This window comes from Scyliorhinus canicula, chromosome 21 (assembly GCF_902713615.1).
Source record: "Scyliorhinus canicula chromosome 21, sScyCan1.1, whole genome shotgun sequence".
NCBI lineage: Eukaryota > Metazoa > Chordata > Chondrichthyes > Carcharhiniformes > Scyliorhinidae > Scyliorhinus > Scyliorhinus canicula.
Window position 1 is genome coordinate 64,020,086 of NC_052166.1, and position 27,607 is coordinate 64,047,692.

A 27,607-nucleotide genomic window follows, 5' to 3' on the forward strand; every position below is an offset into this window, starting at 1 on the left:
AGGGCAATTAGGGATTGAAAATGCACGCTGGCCTAGCCAGCAAAGCCCACATCCCTTGGGGAAAAAAACAAGATAGGAAGAGTCCATTCAGCACCTTGAGCTTTTTCAGCCCAGTGAGACCATGGCGGTTCACCATCCTAACTCTATCCACCTCCATTTGACTCCATAACCATCCTCATCCAGCACCAATATTTTTTCAGCACAGTGTGAAATTTAGAACTTACTCTGGAATGACGCACACATATATATATATATATATGCAGACTATTTAAATATAGAAAAGCTGCAGTGTAGCTGGATATATTTGGATGTGCTCAATCTCCCATTAATTGCTGGCTTTCCGATAGCTTTGGAAAGTCATAGCTGGAGTTTCCAAACTTTTTTGGCAATTGGAAGCTGCATTGTGCCTCAGATGGCTGCTTAATGGTCCATTGCACTTCTCATTTGGGGATTCTTTAAAGTTCTATTAAAGGATTTAGAACTTTGGCTTAGCTCTTGGTTTTGAGAGGGACACGATAGGAAACAATTGAACAGTCAAAGCTGTAACAATTCAGCACTCTTCACGGCCACTATCCTCGCAAAGGTGATCTTTGCATTTTACACGTTACATTTTTTTATTGAGCTACATTTATGTTCACAGATTATACATGTGCTTCTCATTGCTTCTTCCTGTATTTATTTGTATAGTAAAGGTGCGGAGCGGAGGCCAGCAGCGTGGGTTCTGTGACATTATCACAAATGTAAAGAACTGAAAGGGTTAATTTAATGTCCAAATCAAGGCATCGATGCTGAGCCTTGTGGGTGAGAGGTTGAGGAGAAAGCTAGAGGACAGACATGAGGGAACATAGTGTGAGTGAGAGCAGATCATAGTTAATGTAATAGTGTGGAGATTAGTTGTAGATGAGTGTAGATTAGGGCCGCGATTCTCCAACCCGGCGCCTTCCCCATTCTTCGGCACCGATTCTCGGGCACCCGCGGGATTCCCGCCGCGCCGGTGACAGCGCCCCCCCCCCTCCCCCGGCGATTCTCCGGGCTCCGATGGGTTGAGTGGCCGACGAGTTTGGCCGAGTCCCGTCGCCGTGGGTTACTCAGGTCCCACACGGTGGGAACTGGAAGGTGAGTGCGCGGGGCCACCCAGTGGGGCGGGGGGGGGGGATCCGACCCCGAGGGGGAGCCCCCACGGTGGCCTGGTTCGCGATTGGGGCCTACTGATCGGCGGGAGCGCTAGTTCCGTGGGGGCCTATTTTACTCCGCGCTGGGCCCCTGTCGGGCTCCTTCATATTGCCTGGGGGGCGGCGTGGAGAATGGAACCCCCGCGCATGTGCGGAGTCACGTCGGCCGTTCAGCACATGCGTGGTCTCGCTCAGGCCGTTCCATGCCAGCTGGAGCTGCAGGGACCACTCCGGTGCCAACCTAGCCCCCTAGGAAGGGGAGAATTCCTCACCTTCGGGGACCGTTGATGCCGCAGTGGTTGGCGTCACTTTTCAAACCAGCGTGGGGACATAGCCCCATTATTAGAGAATCCCGCCCTATATGTTTAGTATCAACTGTGTATTATATAGGAGTAAGTGCCAAATCCAATTAAGTAATGTTAATAAATTCATAGCTTCATTCAAGTTAAAAGCTATTTTTGGTCTTTGTGAACACTACACCAACCATCCTTAGATTAGCAACACAAAGAATAGCACAGGTTCAATTCCTGCACCGACTGAGGTTATTCATGAAAGCCACCCCCCCCCCCCTTGCCCCTCCCCTGAGGTATGGTGACCCTCAGGCTAAACCACCGCCAACTCTTTGCCCTCCCCCCTCCCTCAAAGGGGAAAGCAGCCAATGGGCACCCGAGACTATGGCGACTTTATTCATTTGTACACCATGAGTGACAAAACTCAACGGCTCAGGAATGACCCAAGCTGCACTGTTCAGGGCATCGGTGCGCCCGTACCTGGAGAGCTGTGTGCAATTTTGAACTCCTTACCTAAGGAAGAAGATACTTTCCCTCGAGACACTGCACCAAATGTTAATTCGGCTGGTTACTGGGATGAGGGGATTATCCCCGTGAGCAGAGATTAAGTAGACAAAATCTGCTCTTGAAGAGGTTTGGCAAAAGTAACGAGCATTGTGAAGGATTGTGAAGGATGAGAATCACCCCCCCCCCCCCCCCCCCCCCCCCCCCCCCAGACTCAGTTTTACTGCTGGATGTGCTGAGGGAAAAGACCACGATTCCTCAGACGTAGAACAAGTCAGTTCCTGAATTGAGTTGCGGCCTGCTGTATAAAAGCAGGAGTTTGATGTACGGATGAGGATATGTACAGGGTGGGACTCACTGACTGATTGTTTTAGTGCGTGGGATTAACTTATAATACATATTTTATAGGGCGGCACGGTGACGCAGTGGTTAGCACTGCTGCCTCACGGCGCCGAGGTCCCAGGTTCGATCCCGGCTCTGGGTCACTGTCCGTGTGGAGTTTGCACATTCTCCCCGTGTCTGCGTGGGTTTCGCCCCCACAACCCAAAAATGTGCAAGGTAGGTGGATTGGCCGTGCTAAATTGCCCCTTAATTGGATAAAAATAATTGGGTACTCTAAATTTAAATTAAAAAAAATAATACATATTTTATTAACAAACGAGCAATGTACCCCAAATCTTTTCAAAATGGGCAATGAATTGAAATTGATCAATGTCAACGTGGCACATCTGAGACTTCCTGAAGACCGAGGGCAGGACTTCCGGCCCTTCCCCGCAGCGGGATGTTCCGGACCCGCCGAGTGAGTTCCCGGGGGTGGGACGGGAGAGCCATACCGTCGGCCTCGGCGCGACCGTACAAGACCTTGCCAGCGGTCAATGCGAGCCCCACTCCGCCAATGGAAAGCACGCTGTGTGGAGATGCTGGAAAGTCCCTCTGTCTTGTGAGGGTATCTCCATGACCCCTGAAATTAGAGGGCAGGGAACACAATTAAAGTGAAATAAGATGCAGGAAGAGAAACGGGGAGTGGATTGAGGGAGGAAGGTAAGAGCGACAGAAAGCAAAAGTAAGAAAAGAAGAATAGGCAGGAGAAGAGGACATTGTAATCCAGCTGTGTGTTCATGACCACTGGATAGCTCAAAGCACTTCACAGGCAAAGTAGTTCTTTTGAACTGTAGTCACTTTTGTATTGTAGGAAACACTGCAGTCAATTTGCGCAGAGCAAGATCCCACAAACGATAATGTGAGAATGATCAGGTAATGGGCGGGATTCTCCCACCTGACGGCAGAGTGTTGATGTCGTCGTGAAAACTGGAGAGTTTAACGATGGCGTCATTGGACCGCTAAGTGAAGCGATCCTCTGCCCTAGAGGAGGCCAGCACGGCACTGGAGCGACCCACGCCACTCCAGCTGCCGATACCGGCGTCACATGGGCGGCGCGGGTCTGCGCATGCACGCTGCGACCGGCGAGAATCCGCGCATGAGCAGTAGCTTCCTTCTCCGCACCGGCCCCGACGCAACATGGCTACAGGGGCCGGCACGGAGCAAAAGGGGCCCCCACCGATTGGTAGGCCCCGATCACTGGCCAGGCTACGGTGGAGGCCCCCCCCCCCCCCCCCGGGGTCGGTCCCCCGACAGGATGGACGCCGAGGTCCCGCTGGGTAAGACCAGATGTGAAGGGCACAGGCGAGACTCGGGCTTTTTTGGGCGGAAACTCGTCCCATCCCGGGCGGAGAATCACCAGGGCGCGGCCCCTGACTGGCGCTGTGCCGACCGCGCCAGCGCCAATGGCGCCGATTCTCCGGTGACCGGGGAATCGGCGGACCGGCGCCGGGGCGGCATCACGCGATTAGCACCCGGCCCGGTGATTCTCCGAACCGGCGCGGGCTGAGAGAATCCTGCCCATTGTGTCTACGCGATGTTAATTGAGGTATAAATATTGGCCAGGATATAAGGGAACACTCCCTTATTCCTCTTTGGAATATTGCCATCGGATGTTTGGCACCCAGCCATACTGGCATTGGTTTAACACCTCGGGCGGGATTCTCCGCGAACCGGCGGGAGCGGGAAACTCCGGTGCGAAGGAGTGGCGTGAACCACTCCAGCGTCGGGCCGCACCAAATGTGCAGAATCCTCCGCACCTTCAGGGGCTCGGCCGGCACCGGAGTGGTTTGCGCCGCGCCGGCCGGCACGGAAGGGGCTTGGCGCCATGCCAACTGTCGCCAAAGTGTCTCCGCCGGCCGGAGCGAGTTGGCACATGCGCGGGAGCGCCAGCGTGTGCTAGTGTCATCCCAGCACAAGCGCAGGGGAGGGTTCATCTCAGCATCGGCCACCACGGACTGGTACAGCCGCCGACGCGGAGGGATAGAGTGCCCCCACGGCACAGGCCCGCCCACGGATCGGTGGGCTCCGATCGCGGGCCAGACCACCGTGGGGGGCACCTCCCGGGGCCAGATCCCCCTGCGACTCCCCGAGGACACAGGAGGCCGCCCGCGCAGCCAGGTCCCGCCGGTAAGTACCTGTTGTAATTTACGCCGGCGGCACCGGCCGTAAACGGGCGGCCACTCGGCCCACCGCGGGCCACAGATTCACCGCTAGGGCCGCTGCCATCGGGCGCCAACCGGCACGGCACGATTCCCACCCCCGCCAAATCCCCGGCGCCGGAGAATTCGGCAGCCGGCCCGGGCGGGATTCACGCCCCCCCCCCCCACCCCCTGCGATTCTCCGCCCCGGCGGGGGGGTCGGAGAATCCCGCCCCCGGTTTGAAAGACAGTGTCACAGTCCCTCAATGCACTGGGGTGTCAGCCTTGATTTCTGCCTCCAAGCCCGGGAGTGGGATTTGAACCCAGAAGATTCTGACTGCGGGAAGACATCTGAGCCACGGCTGGCACAAGCTCAGTACCCCAGTGACTTTGTTCGTCCAGCTTGCCGCAGTTTGACATGAGTTCATCCGGGGAGCACCGCTTTGGAAATCACTTCTCAGCTGATTTGATGCTGCCTAATTTCTCGCACTACGGTACGAGTGGGAAATAAGTATTACAGTTCTTTACTGGAAACAATTGGGCATGTGTTTTTGTGATTACCCAATCTTTCCATTCTGAATTTACAAACTAAATAGACGGCCGCAGTTTTTCCAGGTAATTTTCCAGGCATTACTGTTGAATTACATTTTGAAAGATTGACCGCATCAATGCACACATCTATACCTCTCATTAGGAGGATATAGGGGTTAGGTAGACAGGAGGTCATGGGCGGCAAGGTAGCACAGTGGTTAGCACAGTTGCTTCACAGCTCCAGGTTCGATTCCGGCTTGGGTCACTGTCTGTGCGGAGTCTGCACGTTCTCCCCCTGTCTGCGTGGGTTTCCTCCGGGTGCTCCGGTTTCCTCCCACAGTCCAAAGATGTGCAGGTTAGGTGGATTGGCCAATGCTAAATTGCCCTTAGTGTCCAAAAGGTTAGGTGGGGTTACTGGGTTACGGGGATAGGGTGGAGGTGTGGGCTTAAGTAGGGTGCTCTTTCCAAAGGCCGGTGCAGACCTGATGGCCCGAATGGCCTCCTTTTGCACTGTAATTTTGATGAAGTCAAGGGATCGAAGTGTCAGGAGACAGCAATCGAGCTGAACAGGACAGAAATTTAAGAGCAATAAATGTTGAATGGCCAAGTCATCTTCGCAAAAGGACCAAACGCAAGAGTGTACAACAATCAGCGACCCAACATTGGACAAGAGAACCAGGTCAACTGAGCTGGCACATCGGAGATGAGCCAAATGGAATGAAATAGTGAAGAGATTTGAATAGAAGGGCGACGTTTGATATTTTTGGGTACAGGGATCTAGTGGACCTCAATCATGGGGGCGATAGCTCTCCAGAACATGTGAAAGGAGAGGAATTGGTTCCAGAGTTTTGGGTTGACTGATATTTGTGGAATATGGGGGTGGCGAGGGCAGGACAAAGGACATTTGATTGTTGGAATCGAAATCAGAGGTGGCATTGGGAGGCCAACGAATTGGACGATGTCAGTCGCGAAAGTGATGAGTTGCTGGGAAATGTCAGCTGATCTCAGAATCCATGACAGGTTCAGAGAAGATATGTCAAAGAAACGCCGCTCCGATCGTACAGGGACTAATGTTTAAGGAATTGGGCGAGAGATAGGGGGGAATGCGAGAGGTAATGGGCTGGATTATCCGTTCCTGAGGCTAAGTGCCGGCTCGAACGGAGAATTCGTGGGAGTTTCACGACAGGACAAGCGGAGCGAACCCCTCACCGATTCTGGTACCGGTGGGGGGGGGGGGGGGGGGGGGGCGGGGGGGGGCTAACACCGGCAGCACGTGAAACGCCCACATAACGCATTGAAAATGGCCGGGGAATGGCCGGGTCTCGCGCTGCGCATGCGCAGGCCTGACGACCTGCATCGGCTGCGCCGGAAAACATGGCGCCGGCCGAGCTGGAACCCTAACCTGCCAACCGTGACCCACAGCCCACCCCCTGGCCACCCCCCCACCGGCCAACCCCCCCCCCCCCCCAGCACTAGCAGAAGCCCCCCCCCCCCCGGGCCAGTGGCATGAATCCCGGATGAGTGTGGCAGCGCTGGACACTGTCCGCAGCCGGCACGCCGGATTCCCAACCGTTGGGACCACATGTGGCCCGCGCCGTCGGGAACTCAGCCCATCGGGGGTGGAGCATTGCAGGTGGGCCAGCCAATGACGCTCCAACTACTTTGCAGCGGCGCGATAACGTTGGTTTGTTTGAAGGGGGCGGAGCACGGCGAACCTCCGGCGGCCCCCGATTCCAGCGTCGGGATCCGTTCTCCGCCCGATCGCCGATCCCGATTTCGGTGTCGGGCTACGGCGAATCCCGCCCAAATTATTTGACGCAGCAAGCGGTAACCTCTGGGAATTCGCTGCCTACGCGGCTGGTGGAAGTGGAGACAATGAAAGGGCATTTGAGGGAAATAAACTTGTGGGGCCACAGAAATAGGGTGGGGGAATAAGAGTGATTGGACTGCTCGACAGAGAGCTGGCATGGTCTCAATGGTTTGAATGGCTTCCTCCTGCGTCCTAATGACCCTCGGAATTTGAGGAGTTGGATGGCCAGTGACCACAAGCTGAAACATAACAATAAAATGTGACCCTTTACTGAGATGGACAGATTTCCAAATCACAGTTGCACAGAGAATTTGTGTTTCTCTTTTAATTTCTGGATTTCCCCAGGTCTCTGTCATTACCAGTCTAAATTGTTGTTAAAAGCTGCATGAAATTGGTGGGAACATTTGTTTGCCCATTTTTCTCTCAATTGGAAAGCAACTTACTCATGTCCTTTCTGCTGGCAATTTAACTAAAGACATTGCCGTGTGAGGAACTGCGAGAGTGGACTGGTGTCTGACTACTTCATGGCAAGTCATTTAATAAGTATATTAAATGGGATATGGGTGTTGCTGGCAATGCTGGCATCCCTAATTACCCTGAGAGGGTGTTGGTGAGTTGCCTTCTTGAACGGCTGTGGCCCAGATACACCCACAGTGCTGGATCTAGTCCCAGGACTTTAACCCAGCAACAGTGAAGAAGGCGATACATTTTCAAACTAGGATGGTTAGTGACTTGGAGGTGGACTTGTTGGTGGTGGTGTTCCCGTGTATCTGCTGTGCTTGTCCTTCTAGATGGTAGAGGTTGTGGGTTTGGAAGGTGCTGTCGAAGGACCTTGGTGAGTTGCTGCAGTGCATCTTGTATATAATATATACTGTGGTCACTGTGCGTCGGTGGTAGAGGGACTGAATATTTAAGTTGGTGGATGGGCTGCCAATCAAGCGGGGCTGCTTTGTCCTGGATGGTGTTGAGCTTCTTGAGTGTTGTTGGAGCTGCGCTCATCCAGGCAAGCGGAGAGTATTCCATCACACTCCTGACTTGAGCCATGTGGGCTTTGGGGAGCCAGAAGTTGAATGGCGCGCCTCAGAATTCCCAGCATCTAAGCTGCTCCGGTAGCCACAGTATTTATATTGCTGGTCCAGTTTAGTTTCAGTGGTAACCTCTAGGATGTTAATAGTGGGGGTTCAGCGATGGTAATGCTATTGAATATCAAAGGGAGATGGTTAGATTCTCTCTCGCTGGAGATGATCATTGCCTGGCACTTGCGTGGCATGAATGTTATTTGCCAATTATCACCCCAAGCCTGAATATAGATAGATAGAATTTACAGTGCAGAAGGAGGCCATTCAGCCCATCGAGTCTGCACCAGCTCTTGGAAAGAGCACCCTACCCAAGGTCAACACCTCCACCCTATCCCCATAACCCAGTAACCCCACCCAACATTAAGAGCAATTGTGGACACGAAGGGCAATTTATCATGTCCAATCCACCTAACCTGCACATCTTTGGACTGTGGGAGGAAACCGGAGCACCCGGAGGAAACCCACGCACACACGGGGAGGATGTGCAGACTCCGCACAGACAGTGACCCAAGCTGGAATCGAACCTGGCACCCTGGAGCTGTGATTGTGCTATCCACAATGCTACCGTGCTGCCCACTAATATTGTCCAGTTGTTGCTGCATATAGACGCAGACTGCTCCAGTATCTGAATGGCGAATCATGCTGAACATTGTACAACCATCAGTGACAATCCCCACCTCTGACCTAATGATGGAGGGAAGGTCATTGATGAAGCAGCTGAAGATGGTTGGGCCTAGGTCACCACCGGAACGAACTGCTGCAGGTTATCCTGGGACTGAGATGATTGACCTCCAACATCCAGAACCATCTTCCTTTGAGCGAGGAATGATTCCAATCAGCGGAGAGTTTTCTTCCTGACTCCCATTGACTCCAGTTTTGCCGGGGCTCCTTGATGCCAAACTCTGTCAAATACTGCCTCGATGTCAAGGGCAGTCACTCTCACCTCACCTCTGGCATTCAGCCCCTTTGTCCATGCTAGGAATCAAGGCTGTATTGAGGTCAGCTAGCCAGTGGCAATGGTGGAACCCAAACTGAACAACGGTGAGCATGATTGGCAAGGCTGTGATTCTCTGCACATCTTTTGGCCATTCTCTGTGAGACTTGCAAGTAAAGACAAGCCACTCAGCTGGAGGATTAAAGAGCTGCGGGTCCCTGTTACAATCAGATCCTTTCCGGAATTACCACTTACTGAGGTGTGAAGAGAACTTGGTTTAGCCTTGCAAACAGCTCTGAGATGCAGCATTCCCGCATGCTTCAGGCGGAATGCCATTGCGATGGGACGTCACGGGAATTGTTGGCCCCAGGTTTTATTAAACAGCATTAAGCCATTAAGCTCGAGCTGGATCGCATTGATTTAATTTGTTCTATTGAAAAGATACACAAACAAGGCCCATCCATTATTGGGGCCTCTGTTTCCTCTTCTTAAAGGCTGTCTGTAAATCCCAGTAAATACAGTGAATCTGCCAATGTTGAAACATCTGTGGTGCCTTTCCGAATAATGCTGATTGAAAGAATCTGGGATTTTAGCTATGAGGACTTTTTAAAAAGTCAACGTTGCCACATGGCAGAGGTCTACCAAGATGGTCACCCTGAGAGACCAAAGTCGCAATTGTGTAATAAGTGAAGTTGTGCTGACATTGATGTAAATTGGATTGGGTCTGATTCATATTATAACAGATGTGGAAGTTGTAATTAACACCAAGAGGGAAAAGATTCATTTATTTTCACTGCAGATGATGATTTACAATGAGCCACACCGTGCCTAGGCACATGGCCCCAACCAATGTGCATTGGGCACCCAATCAGAGGTTATCAAATGAGCCTATCAGCAGCAAAGGCAGAGCAAAGTCAGACACTGATTGGTGAGTCTGAAAGGACGTGAGAACTGGTAATGAACGGTTCACTTGAGGCGCCGCCGCGCTCAAGACCACGTTGAGAGGTGAGGGGTTTGTGAACCAAGCCACGAGAAGCCAAGCGGGCTGAGCAGGTTTGCGTCGGGTATTGGCATTCACGGACTCTGGGCAGCAACAGTAACAGGCGCACAAGGCGCAATGCCCCGAATCAAGCCACGAGGAGCCAACGATCTGACCCACACCCAACAGAACAGGCGCGTGATGATGACCCGAGTGAGGCAGGCTGCTTTGAAGTCCCCAGGAGAGCGAGGTGGAGGGAGATTCTGAGAATGGGAGAGTGTGGGAAGTGGGGAGGGAGGTGGAGGAGACTGTGAGTTGCTGTGGGGGGAGGGTGTGGGGTGGGCATTGTGTGAAGGCTTTGGGTTGCAGACGTGCAAGGAGGGAGGGTGTGTGAGGGCCGGCTTCCATTATGGAGGGAGGGAGAGTTTGTGATGGGGTTCGGAGTCCATGAGGAGGGAGGATTTGTAATGGGGATGGGGGTCCATGGGGAGGGAGAGTTTGTGATGGGGTTGGAGTCCATGGGGAGGGAGAGTTTGTAATGGGGCTGGAGTGCATGGGGAGGGAGAGTTTGTAATGGGGCTGGAGTCCATGGGGAGGGAGAGTTTGTAATGGGGCTGGGGAGGGGGAGTTTGTGATGGGGTTGGGGTCCATGGGGAGGGAGGATTTGTAATGGGGCTGGGGTCCATGAGGAGGGACAGTTTGTGATGGGGTTGGGGTCCACGGGGAGGGAGAGTTTGTGATGGGGCTGGGGTCCATGAGGAGGGACAGTTTGTGATGGGGTTGGGGTCCATGGGGAGGGAGAGTTTGTGATGGGGCTGGGGTCCATGAGGAGGGACAGTTTGTGATGGGGTTGGGGTCCATGGGGAGGGAGGATTTGTAATGGGGCTGGGGTCCATGAGGAGGGACAGTTTGTGATGGGGTTGGGGTCCATGGGGAGGGAGAGTTTGTGATGGGGTTGGAGTCCATGGGGAGGGACAGTTTGTGATGGGATTGGGGTCCATGGGGAGGGGGAGTTTGTGATGGGGTTGGAGTCCATAGGGAGGGGGAGTTTGTGATGGGGTTGGAGTCCATGGGGAGGGAGAGTTTGTGATGGGGTTGGAGTCCATGGGGAGGGAGAGTTTGTGATGGGGTTGGAGTCCATGGGGAGGGGGAGTTTGTGATGGGGTTGGAGTCCATGGGGAGGGGGAGTTTGTGATGAGGTTGGAGTCCATGAGGAGGGGGAGTTTGTGATGGGGTTGGAGTCCATGGGGATGGGGTTCACCGGGGGGATGGGGGGGGGGTGTTTCTGAGGGGAATGGGTCAGAGGAGAGCAGAGTGAGTCCTATTTGAAATCCATGATCGGAATCACAGCTTCATAGTCAAAAGATGAATCCGAGTTTGAACCGGATAAAAACGTGGGATTGACGCCTGCTCTATCAGACACTTTATCTGCTGCATAAAATCAGGATCAGTTTCTTGAGCAACATGAAGCGACACCATCAATGAAAAACTCAGAAACGTGAAGGTGGGGCAAGAGGACGCAGTTCGGCAATAAGGCAGTTTGTCATTTTACTTTAAACGGTTTGAAATATTGAACAGTTCTCAACCTGCACATTCATCCTCGTCTAAAAGTATTGCTGAATTATCTGGTGACTTAGACTTGTCGATTTCCAGAGGTGTCCCATCGCCTGAAAAAGTTGAACAAGAAGTGGACTCTGAAATGACAACGGAACTACAAGATATTGCTGATTCTTTTGTTGAAGCAAGGGAGGAAACCTACCCTGAAGACATTGCCTTCTGGGCAAAATCTGTTCCACTGGGTTTGATAGACTATTTCATCCTGAATGAACCAGAAAACATCGTTAATGTGGAAAATTAGAGAAAAGGGTTTGAGGGTGGAGGTTGAACGCAGGTTAGAAGTCTTCATAAGTCCCAATTTCCAAGAGCAAAGACAAACGGGGTGACAAAAATTAGAAATTGGTTGATTTTTTTTTTTTTGGAAACCGCTAACGCAGTCGACTGACACGTTTGCAAATTATTCCCTAACCCCAGTAACGGGAAACAATCATTCATTTTTGCAGTGATCAATTTGTGTATTTTTGCGGCTTCTGCCTTCGCATTCCGCCTTCGGATGAGGGTGTCTGAGGTCGGGAGGGGCGTGAGTTTGTGGGCTGGGGGCTGGGGGATGAAATGAAAGTGAGCACGTGGGGCCCCACAAACTGTAAATCTGCCTCTGGTCGAAGGGAGAGTTTGACGTGATTACAGCCTTGATCGCTATTTTGAAATTTTGTTTCGAAAGACTTGAAGCTTTCGTTTAGAAAATAAAGGATTGGTTGTATGATAGCCTTTCCCAATGCACAAATAACGCCCCAGTCTGAGGGAAAATTGGGGCTGGGTTAGCAGTTTCTAATGCATAAATATTTAAAGGAGTTGGCTTGGCTATTTGTCAAACATTTAAACATTTTTTACCAAAGAAAATAGTGAATGAAAATGTTTCTTGTCTTCTGTTGAATATGCCCAATCGGCAAGTGGGAATAGAGTAAAATTTGAAAAGCGTTAGTGTTAAATGGACAGTAACCCTTTGTTAACTCTCACTGGTTCCATTTCAACCAGCAAAAATGAAAAATTGTATAAAAGCCTCTTTTACTCAGTCGGTATTGCTTTTGACTGGATCAGAGAGTTCAAATCCCACTCAAGGATTTGAGAACATAATCCAGACTGGCATTTCTGCATTTTTGGAGGTGCTATTGGAGGAGACATTAAATGTATCTATTCTAATTGCCTGTCTGGATGTAGAAAATCCCTGGCATTTGCAACTTATTTGAAGATTAACGGGGAGTTCCCCAGTATCAGGACATTCCTCCCTCAACCATCAATGGTTCCTCCAGTTAACTGGGCTTTGCCATTTGGTTTTGTATCTGCCTACATAACAATGTGGTTGCATTTAAAGATTTTTTACATAGAAGCATTTTAGGATAATAATAATCTTTATTGTCACAAGTAGGCTTACATTAACACTGCAATGAAGTTCCTGTGAAAATCCCCTAGTCGTCACACTCCGGCACCTGTTCAGGTACACAGAGGGAGAATTCAGAATGTCCAGTTCACCTAACAGCACCACGTCTTTGTGGGAGGAATCCGGAGCACCCGGAGGAAACCCGCGCAGACACAGGGTGATCGTGCAGACTCCGCACAGACAGTGACCCAAGCCGAGAATCGAAACCGGGACCCTAGCTTTGCGAAGCAACAGTGCTAACCACTGTGCGATCGTGATATCCGGTGGATGTGCTAAGATGCCGCAAAATGTTAGCTCCTTAGTTTCTTTTGCGATGTCCTTTGACTGAGAAGCAGTACAGTTAATTTCTAATTTCTTTAAAAAGTGTGCAAAATCTGAACTTGTTTCTAAGAATGGTTGAAAAAGACTTTTCAGAGTTTGCAACAATTGTAAAGGGATCAATTGTAATTTTCTTGGATACCAAGAAATACTGGCCCATGTGACCTGGCAACCCTTGACCTGGATGCAATAAAGTTACCATAGTCCCAGAGGACCATAGGCTGCATTGCCCTTAGAGGGGGAGAGCTGACTGGTGGTGATTTAACCTGAGGGTCACCACACCCTCAGGTTGCGAAGGAGCGGCTTTCATGAATAACCTCAGCTGGTACGGGAATTTGACCTGTGCTGTTGGCCTCCCTCTGCATCATGAACCAACTGTTCAGCCTAACCCGAAGCAGTACCAACAGGAAGGAAATCGCAAAACAGACGAGCTGAAGGTGAAGGTGATTAGCACACAGATGCAGACACAAAGAGACAGCAGAGTCGGGAAGATGAGGGGAGAAGAAGCAAATCACTATCAGGATTTCTGTTTGGCAGAAAAGGAAAGAGGAGCTTTTGGAGGTACTCTGTGAACTGGCTAAAAAGGTCTAAAACCTGGAAATCTGTGCGAGTAGCTCGGAGGTGTTAACGAGCTGAATGCTTTACCTGGACATGGCTAAACCGTGAATCCGGTTGTCATTGGTAAGTTATTTGAAAAGCAATCCTGGGAGGTTACACTATCAGAACTGTCATGATTCAAGGGGAAGTGTGTTTGTAAGACTGTCTTGGTGATAGTCATACCAGTGAAACTCGGAGATGAAAGCCATTGGGCATTAGCACACGTGATGTCTCCTGCATGATTATAGAGCAGTGTATTGTGGAATTGGGCAGCAGTGTAGTGTTACATTTCTGTGGGGGACGGTGCAGGCGTTTGTGATTGCGTAAGCATCTTTGTTGTATCGACAATTTAAAGTGAAATTCGCCTTTTTATTTAAGGTATCGTTTGCACGACTATTCATGTGTAATTTGCGTTGGTTTTGATCCATTTTAAAGTGAAAGCGACAAAGCGTGAAACCTTGTTGATAATTTTAATTTGAAGCTGGTTTATCACTTTTGGCCGTTCCGGTTCCCGGTTCCTCCACGGGGATTGTAACACTGCTTAACAATACCGCCAAGGTTTTCCATCCTCGTGCGCGGCTGGGATTTTTCCGGCATCGCTGAGAGTGAATGGAGTTTTGGCTGGAACGCCAAATTGTCCGTTCTCGCTCGCAACGGCTCCCACCCAGGACGAAACCGGAGAATCCCGCTCTACCTTTTTAAACTTGACTGCCGAAAATATCACAGCCGAGATGAAGGAATAATCAGCGTTTCTGGAGGAATTACATTGCTGTGGAATATTGCTGGGATTTTACTGATAAAATACCAATCCCCACTCTGTACAGTGGCAGGGTTCGACCAGAAGGAAAAATGGCATCTGTCCAGCGGGCAATCAGGGGGGAGGTCCCTTTCAGCACTTTTGTTTATAAGCTGCTCAAGGTGGACACGGTCAATCGATAATAATAATCGCTGATTGTCACAAGTCGGCTTCAATGAAGTTACTGTGAAAAGCCCCTAGTCGCCACATTCCGGTGCCTGTTCGGGGAGGCTGGTACAGGAATTGAACCCGCGCTGCTGGTCTTGTTCTGCATCTACAAGCCCACTGTGCTAAACCAGCCCCTATTGTACTGGAATCGGGATTTTCTCCCTAAATTTGTAGGCTCCCTCATCGACCTGATTTGTGACAACCTCATTTGAATCCCCATTGCTCATTCTAACCTGATTCAAATTATTCACATCAGTCTGAGTCAAAGAAAACCGTGTACAGCAGCCTAATTGGAAGCAGATTGTATACGCGAACATGGATCAAATTCGTGTATAGCTTTTAGACAACGGGCATGATCATCAGCCAATACCTTCTCACGTGGAAGTTAAAGAATTCTCATTTAGTTGCAAACAATATTGTAAATTCTATAAGTTTTCATTGTCCAAAGTGCCACCATTCCTAAACATCTTGTTAACGTGGTCGGGACACTGGCTGGTGATGCACACACCACCCGTTTAGTTTGGGACCAAAGGCATTGCTGCAGGTTTATGACTGTAAGGCATTTCCTTAATGAAAAGACGGAGATAATGTTGGATCCTCCTGTAAACCAAGTTCCAAACAGGATCTGATTTCTCTCATTGTTCAGACCAGCACCAATTCTTGACTTGAAATGGCTCAAAGCCACTGGAACGGTGTGAGCGACCAAATCATTTGATTTGATTCACTTCAGAATGTCAAAGTCAAGGTTTAATGATGAATCTATGAAAAAAATCTTCGGAAGACCACAGTTGTAGTTTTGTGTGCATCTCTATAACCACACACAACAGGAAGGATGTTGGGGTACAGTGTGGCGTTACTAAGATGCTGCATAGTATGTAGAAACAGACATAGAAACATAGAATATAGAAGCAGGAGGAGGCCATTTGGCCCTTCGAGCCTGCTCCGCCATTCACTATGATCATGGTTTTTTTATAAATTTAGATTACCCAATTATTTTTTCCAATTAAGGGGCAATTTAGCGTGGCCAATCCACCTACTCTGCACATTTTTGTGTTGTGGGGGCGAAACCCACGCAAACACGGGGAGAATGTGCAAACTCCACACGGACAGTGACCCAGAGCCGGGATCGAACCTGGGACCTCAGCGCCGTGAGGCAGTTGTGCTAACCACTAGGCCACCGTGCTGCCCTTACTATGATCATGGTTGATCATCAAATTCAACACCCTGATCCCGCCTTCTCCCGCCATATCGCTTAATCCCATTAGCCCCAAAAGCTAGGTCTAACTCTTTCTTGAAATCACACAATGGTTTTACCGCAACTACTCTCTGTGGTGGTGAATTCCACAGATTCACCATTCACTGGGTGAAGAAATTTCTCCTCACCTCAGTCCTGAAAAGTTCACCCCTGGGCAGCACGGTGGCACAGTGGGTGAGCACTGCTGCCTCACGGCGCCGAGGTCCCAGGTTCGATCCCGGCTCTGGGTCACTGTCCGTGTGGAGTTTGCACATTCTCACCGTGCTTACGTGGGTTTCGCCCCCACAACCCAAAAGATGTGTAGGGTAGGTGGATTGCCCATGCTAAATTGCCCCTTAATTGGAACAATGAATTGGGTACTCTTAAATTTTTTTTTTAAACTTCACCCCATATCCTCAAACTATGACCTCTGGTTCTGGACTCCCCCACCATCGGGAACATTCTTTCTGAACCTACCCTGTCTAATCCTGTATCATAAGACCATAAGACATAGGAGCAGAATTAGGCCACTCGGCCCATCGAGTCTGCTCCGCCATTCAATCATGGCTGATATTTTTCTCATCCCCATTCTCCTGCCTTCTCCCCATAATTCCTGATCCCCTTATTAATCAAGAACCTATATCTAAGTTTCTGTGAGATCCCCTCTCACTCTTCTAAACTCCAATGGATATAATCCTAAGAAATATTTGCATTTATATAACATCTCTCAGAACTACGGACATGGTTTAGCCCACTGGGGTAAATCGCTGGCTTTTAAAGCAGACCGAGCAGGCCAGCAGCACGGTTCGATTCCCGTACCAGCCTCCCCGGACAGGCGCCGGAATGTGGCGACTAGGGGCTTTTCACAGTAACTTCATTGAAGCCTACTCGGGACAATAAGCGATTTTCATTTTCATTTCATTCACATGCCGACCATGTCTGACTTGCCAACCAATCAACACCCATTTCTGTGGTAGTATAAATTGTTGTGATAGTTTGAAATTTGACATTCCTGTATTTATTCTGGTGAGTGCACGCTGAAAAGCTTCAGCAACACGTTTCTATAATCCTCAATGCAATAATGACGAGATGATCTGAATATTGTAATGTTGACTGAGGAATAAATGTTGGCCAGGATACTGGCCGGAACATCCCCTGCTATATTTTCAATCTCCTCCTCAACCTTTTCTTCTCCAAGAGCAGGCTCAGTTTTGCCAATCTTTTCCTGGAACTGAACTCTTCCACCCCTGGGATTAGTCTCGTCAATCCTTTCTACACCCTTCAAATCATTCTTAGACTGTACTGCCCAGATACTGGACTTGAGGCCAAACCAGTGTTTGAGAAAGATTCACCATAACTTCCTTGCTCTTCAACTCTAGGCCTCTATTTGCCTGTGTCTCATTCACCACTTTCTCAACCTGCCCCGCCACCAGCGTATATATCCCAGCTGTTCCTCTTTTCCTGTTCCTATATTCTATGATGTGGAGATGCCGGCGTTGGACTGGGGTGGGCACAGTAGAAAGTCTTACTGCACCAGGTTAAAGTCCAACAGGTTTGTTTCAAACACGAGCTTTCGGAGCGCAGCTCCTTCCTCAGGTGAGTCACTTGTTGGACTTTAACCTGGTGTTGTAAGACTTGTTAATGTGCATCCACTTTGGGATTCTGCCCGTTATTATAATCTTGTCTTTCCCCATTCTTTCTAACAAAATGTATCACCTCGCTCTTCTCCACATTCAATTTCGCCTGCCACGTGCTCGCCCATTCTACCAGCCTCTCCGTATCCTCTTGAAGTCCGTCACTGACCTCTTCCATAGAATCATAGAATTTACAGTGCAGAAGGAGGCCATTTGGCCCATCGAGTCTGCACCGGCTCTTGGAAAGAGCACCCTACCCAAGGTCAACACCTCCACCCTATCCCCATAACCCAGTAACCCCACCCAACACTAAGGGCAAATTTGGACACAAAGGGCAATTTATCATGGCCAATCCACCTAACCTGCACATCTTTGGACTGTGGGAGGAAACCGGAGCACCCGAAGGAAACCCACGCACACACAGGGAGAATGTGCAGACTCCGCACAGACTGTGACCCAAGCCGGGAATCGAACCTGGGACCCTGGAGCTGTGAAGCAATTGTGCTGACCACAATGCTACCGTGCTGCCCCAAAAATCCAGTCCCACCTGATTTACACTTGCACATTGAGAACTAGGAATTTCCCCCTCCGGATCTTGCTGTGGCATCTAATGGACATCTGCTATTATTTAGACTTGCCTGTCCATTTTTTGGCATTAAGGTTTTTTTTGCGTGGCAGGTTTCTGGAAGTGGGAGTTGCTTTCATCACAGTGGGAGCAACAGCTGGCGATCTGGAAAGCAGAGCAAACAACTGTGTATCGTTTCAACCAATCCAACGAAAGGATTGTGAAACATGCAGAAGGCATTGTAAATTCGAGCGGGTGGATTCTAGGGGACCGAAAGAGGGATAAAGGGAAAGAAAAAAAATTGGATCAAAAAATGGGAAGAAGATACAGAATGGAAAAGTTATTAAAAATAATATTAGGGTTAGGGTTATCCTGGGCTGGATTCTCCCAAAATGGGGTAAAAACACAGGTGTTGCACTCCCGGGTTTCCTGAATATAATACAAGCCGATTCACTTCGCTTCAGGGGGCTAGCAGTGACCCGGGGAGCTTCACGCAGTTTTGGTTACGGATACAGGCCCCCCGCACGTCCGGTTCCGAGTCTACGCCTGCGTACGGCCTCCAGCGGCCGCGCTGAGCATCATGGCGAACTCGGACTGCGGAGGCACCTGGAATATGTAGCCCCCCCCCCTCCCCAATGAGCCGCGCACCGATCTCTCTCCCGGCCGCCCATAAGGCGTCAGATCCCGGTGCCGGATCCCCTCCCGCCTCCCACCAGGGCGACCGCGGACTGAGTCCGCAGCCGCCAGGCGAGAGTCCCGAACGGCCATAGCACGTTACTTCCACGGCATCGGGAACTCGGCCGGTAGGGAGCGGAGGATCGTTGGGCATGGCCCCCCCAGCCGCGCGGAGTAATTCATAGACTGGAACAAGGAATTCCTACAGTGCAAAAGGAGGTCATTCAGCCCATCGAGTTTGCATGATTCTCTGAAAGAGCGCCCTACTTAGGCCCACGCCCCCAACCTATCGCTGTTACCCAGTAACCCCATCCAACAATTTAGCATTGGCCAATCCACCTAACCTGCACATCTTTGGACTGTGGGAGGAAACCGGAGCACCCGGAGGAAACCCACGCAGACACGGGGAGAACGTGCAGACTCCGCACAGACAGTGACCCAAGCCGGGAATCGAACCTGGGACCCTGGCGCTGCGAGGCAGCAGAGCTAACCACCGTGCCACCCTGTACCATTCAGACATCTGTGAAGGCGAGCCCATTAACCTCACTGCCACGTCGACAACAAATTCTGGCCCATTAACTACAGGTTTTCTCAGTCAAAGCGAGTTGTTCAATGCTATTGGAGGCAGATGTTGGGCGGGATTCTCCTCTATTCAGCGGGGTGGGCCGTACCAGCGGCGAGGAGTGGCGTGAACCACTCCGGCGTCGTGCTGCCCGGACGGTGCGGAATCCTCCGCACCTTCAGGGGCTAGGCTGGTGGCGGCGGGATTGGCGGGGTGCCAACCGGCGCCGAAGGGCCTCTGCTGGCCGGCGTGAGTTGGCGCATGCACGGGAGTGCCAGCGTGTTCTGGCGTCATCCCAGCGCCTGCGCAGGGGGGGGTTCTTCGCTACGCAGGCCATGGCGGACCGTTACACCGGAGGGAAAGAGTGCCCCCCCGCAGCACAGGCCCGCCCGCGGATCGGTGGGCCTTGTTCGCGGGCCGGAGGGGGGGGGGGGGTCGGAGAATCCTGCCCGTTAGTTTGCACAGAAATACACGTGTGGGTGAATTTTCCATTCTTTTGTACAGCAGATTGCAAACCTGCCAGGAATGTAACTGACACCGAGCAAGTGGATAACATTTGTGTTATAACTGGAGGGAGAACTTGGAGTTTGATAATGTAAACGCTCACACTGTAACACTGATATGTTTGTATATGTTTGTATATGGGTCGAACGCAAGTGCATGTGTGTGGGAAGCCTTTCACAAGAAACTAATTATGGCCCTCTGCAATATTGCCTCGCATGAATTCAACTTAAATCAGGTTGTTTATTCCAGCTGCAGTACATCAAGTTGTTCACACCAGGATTTGAATGAACTGGCCTGTTTGAATTGAATTGTTTATTACACTTCGATACTCATGATTTGAGCTGTTCAAAATTATCTGTAACATTGCAGCTGGCTTAAATAATATTCAAATAGTTCTTTATATTGCATTCCTAGCTTGGGAGCCAGAAGTATCTAATAATGCTCCTCTTAATGACCTCTTTGGGATGCCATTGGCCATATCTCAACCCTTCAGAAGATGTAAACTGTAGAATTACTCACTACTTGGGCATTGCTGGGATCTATTCAGAAGTAAAGGACGCAGCAGTTATTTCAGCTGATTGCAAGCAGCTAACTGTGAATCACAATTACTTGTTGAAAATTGGCGGACATCGATTGGGTTATATTCCTTTCTTGGCTCATTTCGCTTTGGACTGGGAAGAATACATGTAACCACTTTAATACCAGAACATCTGTCAGTTTGACTGTAAACGTTTGGTACAGCTGGTCTAACTGAACATGCTCCAATGCGCAGAGTCTCCTGTAGCATTTGATGGCTAACTCACAGTCGTTTGGTGTTGCAAAGCTTGGATATTGCTGAGAAGGGAGACATATTGTTGGAGCCTTTCAATTTATAAACAACAGGACAAATGCAAAAATGCCAAATTTCAAACAATCACGGCAATAACCGTACAAGAGAAAAGGGTGCTGTTGGTTGGCAAGTCGACTCTGATTGGCAGAGTTGTGGCCATGGAGAAAGCAACAGGGAACTACAGGCTCCTGGATAATTCAGAAAAGGTGCAAGGCTTGAACATCTTCCTTTTGTTTGCACAAAGCAGGCCCCTGCTAATAAATGCCTGTTGCTTCGAGCAAACAGAAATGAACCAGACTCCGAGCACAGCGGATTATCGCAAATTCGTTGTCGGTGTCGTTTTAAGCGCACTCAGGAGTGTTCAGTTGCAGCATATGCGACCGTGGAATCACATCTAACAATGGGCCTTGCAAGTGCAAACTGGTTCAGTATGGTCTGTGCTCCAAAGAAAAATTCAAATTCAAATTGAATCCAGCAGATAGTCTCCACAAGAGAGACATACGAGATCCAAGCTGACAACAAGAGGGATCGCACCTCATCTTGGGCTCGATCTGATGCCCGACCTTAGTGTTTGATACAATCGAGTGAACGATTGAAGGAACATGTTGTTTGATTCAAACAATCAATTGTTGGGACAGAAGGCCTACAGCTGCAGATAGATTTTAATCTCTGCCACATTCAAACAGAACAAGGCTAACAAATTGGAAAAATGGACAGACCTAAGTGCCAATAGGTATCTGCTCCGGTTAACATGCTGTGTCCATGTTTCTGTTGCAGCAGGCAAGTGGTAGGAACTCATAATCGTTTTAAAATAAAGAGGGAGTTATCATTTCAACACAATTCTGGTCGCCACACTACCAGAAGCCTGTGGAGGCTTTGGAGAAGGTGCGGAGGAGGTTTACCAGGATGTTGCCTGGTCTGGAGGGTGTTAGCTTTGTGGAGAGGCTGAATAGAGTCGGACTCTTTTCATTAGAAAGACGGAGGTTGAGGGGTGACCTGATGGAGCTCTACAAGATTATGAGGGGCATGGATAGAGTGGATGGGCAGGCACTCTTTCCCAGGGTGGAGGGTTCAGTCACCAGGGGGCATAGGTTTAAGGTCTGTGGGGCTAAGTTTAGAGGAGATGTGCGAGGCAGGTTTTTTACACAGAGGGTGGTGAGTGCCTGGAACGCGTTGCCAGAGGAGGTTGTGGAAGCAGATACATTAACGGCGTTCAAAAGGCATCTCGACAAATACATGAATAGGATGGCTATAAAAGTAATAATAATAATCGCTTATTGCCACAAGTAGGCTTCACTGAAGTTACTGTGAAAAGCCCCTAGTCGCCACATTCCGGCGCCTGTTCAGGGAGGCTGGTACGTGAATGGAACCCGCGCTGCTGGCCTCGTTCTGCATTACAAGCCAGCTGTTTGGCCCACTGTGCTAAACCAGCCCCTGAGGGATACGGCACAAGGAAGTGTTGAGGGTTTAGGCCAAGGTTGGTATCATGACCGGTACAGGCTTAGAGGGCTGAAGGGCCTGTTCCTGTGCTGTATCGGTCTTTGTTCTTTGCAGCATTTACGGAGAGATAAACCTCCGCCTCACCATCGGGAGGCGCTCTAGTTAAATTCAACGCCATTCAAAGGACCAGGCAGTTAAATAAAGGTGTGTTTTGAAATTGATTTGCGCACCAAAGGAAATATTTCTTGCACTACCCCATTCTATGCGAGACTGACGAATTTTGGTGACACCATTTTTGAGAGCCAGGTAAAACGTTTCATTGTGGAATATCTCTCTTTTCTTCATCCAAGTGAGCAATGAACATAGAGAGAGAGCATGCAGGGATGCTGTGCAGGCCGTATTCTTCACGACAACGCCTCCACCGACGAATCAGCACTCTCCACATATGGGCAGCATGGTAGCACAGTGGATAGCACTGTGGCTTCACAGCGCCTGGGTCCCAGGTTCGATTCCTGGCTTGGGTCACTGTCTGTGCGGAGCCTGCACGTCCTCCCTGTGCCTGCGTGGGTTTCCTCCGGGTGCTCCGGTTTCCTCCCGCAAATCCCGAAAGACGCGTTTGTTAGGTGAATTGGACATTCTGAATTCTCCCTCTGTGTACCCAAACAGGCGCCGGAATGTGACAACTAGGGGCTTTTCACAGTAACTTCATGGCAGTGTTAATGTAAGCCTACTTGTGACACTAAGAAAGATTATTATTAAATTTATTGTTGTTCCCCCATAACTGTTGGTAATTTCTTGCAAACCTTCCTGATGCGTGCAGGACAAAAAGCTTTGATAGCATGTGTCTTTTTTTCCAGCAATGCACAAGTAAAATTTAAAAAATGGTTAAGTGTTTCTCTAAAGTTGACAAAGAAACTGGTGAGGAACGGGTGGGAAAATGTTTGACTGCGCTTTAACATCAGAATCACTACTCCAAAATTAGATGAATAAGCAAAAATTCAAAAAAAATGTTGAGTATGCTTCTTTTAAACAAAATAAATTTAGAGTACCCAATTTTTGTTCCAATTAAGGGGCAAATGAGCGTGGCCAATCCACCTACCCTGCCCCTCTTTTTGGGTTGTGGGGGTGAGACCCACATAGACACGGGGAGAATGTGCAAACTCCACACGGACAGTGACCCGGGGCCGGGATCGAACCCGGGTCCTCGGCGCCGTGAGGCAGCAGCGCTAACCACTGCGCCACCGTGCCACCCCTTTTGATTATGCTTCTTCAGCCCTTATCAAAATTGTTAAGGTGAAACATTCTGGCTGCATTTCGTAGCTATACAGTCAAATTGAAATGTGAGTAGTCATTTTCAGATGCTGGTATATTCCCTCGTGGAGTAAATTGTTGTGAAGAAGGTGTAACATATACGTTGGTAAGAAATCTGTTTTTGTAAGTATCCTTAAAGCACCTGGAGATGATGTGGTTCCCAAGTGATGGCTCAAATCTTGCGGTATTAAGGACGATTAAGCTGTCAGCGTCCAGCATTATTAAACCCCTGAAACTGACCTCAGCTTTGCACAGTTAAACGTAGAAATTCAGCAGTTTGTGTCAGTAATTCTCTAAAGGGTGCGCAATTGAAGTCCTTGTGGGCCGCAAGCAATTAGAAATCACTGAATTGATGAGAACTTTCATTTTTCCACTCTGTCCGGGCTCCCTCGTTCCCCGACACTAAGTCAGGAATCCCGATCAGGCGGAGGATCCCAACGGCGGGGCAAAATCGGGATTGGCACCGGGCGGAAAACTGGCCATGAGTTTCTGTGCCCCCCCTCCACCCTGCCGGCCATAGCGGATATCCCGACGGGCCAGGCGAGCTTCCCGCCCAACCCGCGGGACAATGCGTGTAGCTCATTGGAGCTATTTTGCATGTCATTGGCGGGCAGGACGCATTGTTCACAAGCCAGGTGGGATGCTCCAGCAGAGCCCCCCCACCCCCAAAGGATTGACCATATCCCCCCTGGGGGCTGAGCTTAACTGTGAGCTCTGGCCGGACTGTTCACTGGGTCTCCATGTGTCAAAATCTGATGTGAACCCTTCCGATGTGACTTCACCCTGGCGGGGGTGGTGGGAGAAATCCTAATGGAGGGGGGATATTACAGTGCAGAAGCCTGCTAATGATATTTAAATCTATGGTTAAGGGCTTCCTGACCTTTCATGGCGGGAACCACGTTATGTCATTGGTGAGGGGGTGGGAATAATCGAGTGGGGAAAACCGCTTTGGGACACCCCCCCTCGATTCTCCATCCCCACCGCCATTTCTGCACCTTTAACCCTCATGTTCCGCCTCTGCCCTTAACCCGCCCGGCACACCACAGCAAGCCCATTCTCATTGCGTGCGGGAAGATGAATCGCCCGTTCACATTTTTAAACTTGATACGATCAAGAATGTGTTGCGAAACTTCCAGTGAAAAATGGACGCCGATTCATCGCTTCACTTGAACAGAGGAAAGAATTCTCTCGCTAGCATACCGCCAACTTGGGAAGATATTCCACTGTCAGCCTAACGTTCTTCTTCAGAGCCAGATGTTACACGTCCTGAAGTGAGATGCGTCTCAAGTTTGACTGAACGGTTGCTTAAACCTGACCACAGACAAACCACACGTCTGTTTTCACCAGCTGCATCATTGAACTATGGATTTCATCAGCTTACCGGTGGAGTCTGAGACACGGCGCACTGTTTGGGGCCGGGGAGAGGGGCGTCAGGGTGGGGGAGGCGGGGGACGACGACCTGAAATAACTTTTAATCTGTCAATGGGATCCACGGTGGAGCAACATTGAAAAATATGCCTTTGCTCAAGTTGAGTTAATGAGAATAGTTGGTTATGTAACATTCGCTGGACGTTGCTGAGTGTATTCAATGGAATGCACTCCATCAATCACAACAGCGAATACGCTCGCTGCCGCATTAACATCTTAGTCTTCATATTGAACCATGCCGAAAAATACTTGAAGATTTTAACTAGCCAAAATAAAGGTTTATTGAAAACATGGCCGTGTTATACAGCCTCTGAGCTCCAGTAACGGATGTATAGCCTGCATTACCTCATACACATACTTGGCAAAGCCCAAAAAAGCAAAGAGGAACACTGCAATTTTATAGTGGCAAAATTACCAATAACATAATTTGTTGTTTCCAAAGTGAGTTTTGATGAGAGACCACAGCTGGAGTACTGTTGGCCTCCTTACTTAAGGAAGGCCATACTTTCCCTTAGCAGAGTGCAATGAAGATTCACTTGACTGGTTCCTGAAATGAGGGGATTGTCCCCTGAGGGAGGATTGCGGACTCTCGGAGGGATTTACATTGCAACGTCCCGCAAGGTCGCGCTGGATCTTTCATACAGCGAATGGTAGAACCCTCAAGAGTATTGACAGTCAGAGAGATCTAGGTGTACAGGTCCACAGGTCACTGAAAAGGGGCAACACGGGTGGAGAAGGTAGTCAAGAAGGCGTAGGGCATGCTTGCCTTCATTGGCCGGGGCATTGAGTATAAAAATTGGCAAGTCATGTTGCAGCTGTATAGAACCTTAGTTAGGCCACACTTGGAGTATAGTGTTCAATTCTGGTCACCACACTTCCAGAAGGATATGGAGGCTTCAGAGAGGGTGCAGAAGAGATTTACCAGGATATTGCCTGGTATGGAGGGCATTAGCTATGAGGAGAGGTTGGAGAAAATCGGTTTGTTCTCACTGGAACGATGGAAGTTGAGGGGCGACCTGATAGAGGTCTACAAAATTATGAGGAGCATAGACAGAGTGGATAGTCAGAGGCTTTTTCCCAGGGTAGAGGGGTCAATTACCAGGGGGCATAGTTTTAAGGTGCAAGGGGCAAGGTTTAGAGGAGATGTACGAGACAAGTTTTTTACACAGAGGGTAGTGGGTGCCTGGAACTCGCTGCCGGAGGAGGTGGTGGAAGCAGGGACGATAGTGACATTTAAGGGCATCTTGACAACTCGTTATGGGCCAGGGTTTAGAGAACCACAAAGTGTATCATCGAGTTCACCTGACCCACAACTTTTAATAGATTGGGGTATGGGGAGAACACGGCCCACTCTACAGGTGTGGTAGAACAGAAATGGAAAAGTATTTTTTAAAGCAAAACAATGTTTATTCTATGAACTCAAGTTAACCTTTTTAAAACATACAGTGAACATCTTAGCAACCATCAATTCAAATACAACCCCCAAAGAATACAACACTAAGTAATCCTTTAAGCTTTCCTTATAACATCCATAAGACTTAAAACACCTTTTACCAGAAGCCCATCAGGTTAAAGTCACTACTGTTATTAGTTTTAAATCACCAGGATCGATTTACAGTCTTTAGATTACAGAGAGAGATTCATACACCTTCTGGCTGTGACTGCAGCTATCCAGCTCTGAAAACGAAACTAAAACACACCCGGCAGTAAAACGAAAGTAGAAAGCTGACAGACAGACAGACATCACTGCAGTAATAAACTCACATTTCTTAAAGGTACTCTCACTACAGATACTTATATCCACACCCATTTACACACCCATTTATAAACACCCATTTCACATGACAAAATACGTGAATAGGATGGGAATAGAAGGATACGGACCCCGGAAGTGTAGACAATATTAGTTTGGACAGGCAGCATGGTCGGCACAGGCTTGGAGGGCCGAAGGGCCTGTTCCTGTGCTGTACTTTTCTTTGTTCTTTGGATTTTGCGAGGCGTGGTGAGCCAGGAAGATCCCGGGAGAGGGTTCTCCTGGCTTTTATCGACCACGCTGCGTGCGGCGGGCTACATTTCTGGCGCAGCCTGGCCACTGGGTCGCACCCATAACATTTTAAGGCACGTTTCGAAGTAGATACCAAGAAAATGTTCCACCTGGTAGGGGAACATCGGGTCACCAAGGGGTTGTCAATTTCGTAAAAGAGATGAGGGGCGGGATTTTCCTGTCTCCCGCCCACGTGTTTCTCGGCGGCGCGCTGTTCACTAGTGGCGGCATTCCCAAGTCCCGCCACTTGTCAATGGATTTCCCATTGAAGCCATCCCACGCGGCCGGGAAACCCACGGGCGGGGGTACGCTTCCCGCGGGAAGAGTAAATCCCAAAGTCCGGACGATTCCGACTGAGACGTTTGTTTACTGTGAATCTTTGGAATTCCCGACCTGAGAAAGTTGTGGATGCTCAGTCCTGGAGTCTATTCCAACCAGAGGCTGATAGGCAATGAAGGGATATGGGGGAGTGCAGGGAGATGGGGCAGAGGTAGGCGATCAGTCATGATGTTGCTGAATAGGAGAGCAGGCTGGAAGGGCCGAATGGCACACTTCCCCTCCTAATTCTCACATTCCTGTCTTCAGGGGGTAAGAAACCACACGGACTCCACATTGGCAAATGTACTTACGATTAGAATTCTGAAATGTGTTTAATCTGATACTTTGCAAGCTGTTGAAATGAGAATCAT

At 49.7% G+C, this 27,607-nt stretch overlaps 1 protein-coding gene across 2 annotated transcripts in view; it reads left to right on the top strand.

Moving 5' to 3' along the window:
* LOC119955649 (collagen alpha-1(XXVII) chain B-like) overlaps window positions 1–27,607 on the top strand; it is a 605,839-nt gene that overhangs the window by 115,950 nt on the left and 462,282 nt on the right. The window lies entirely within an intron of this gene.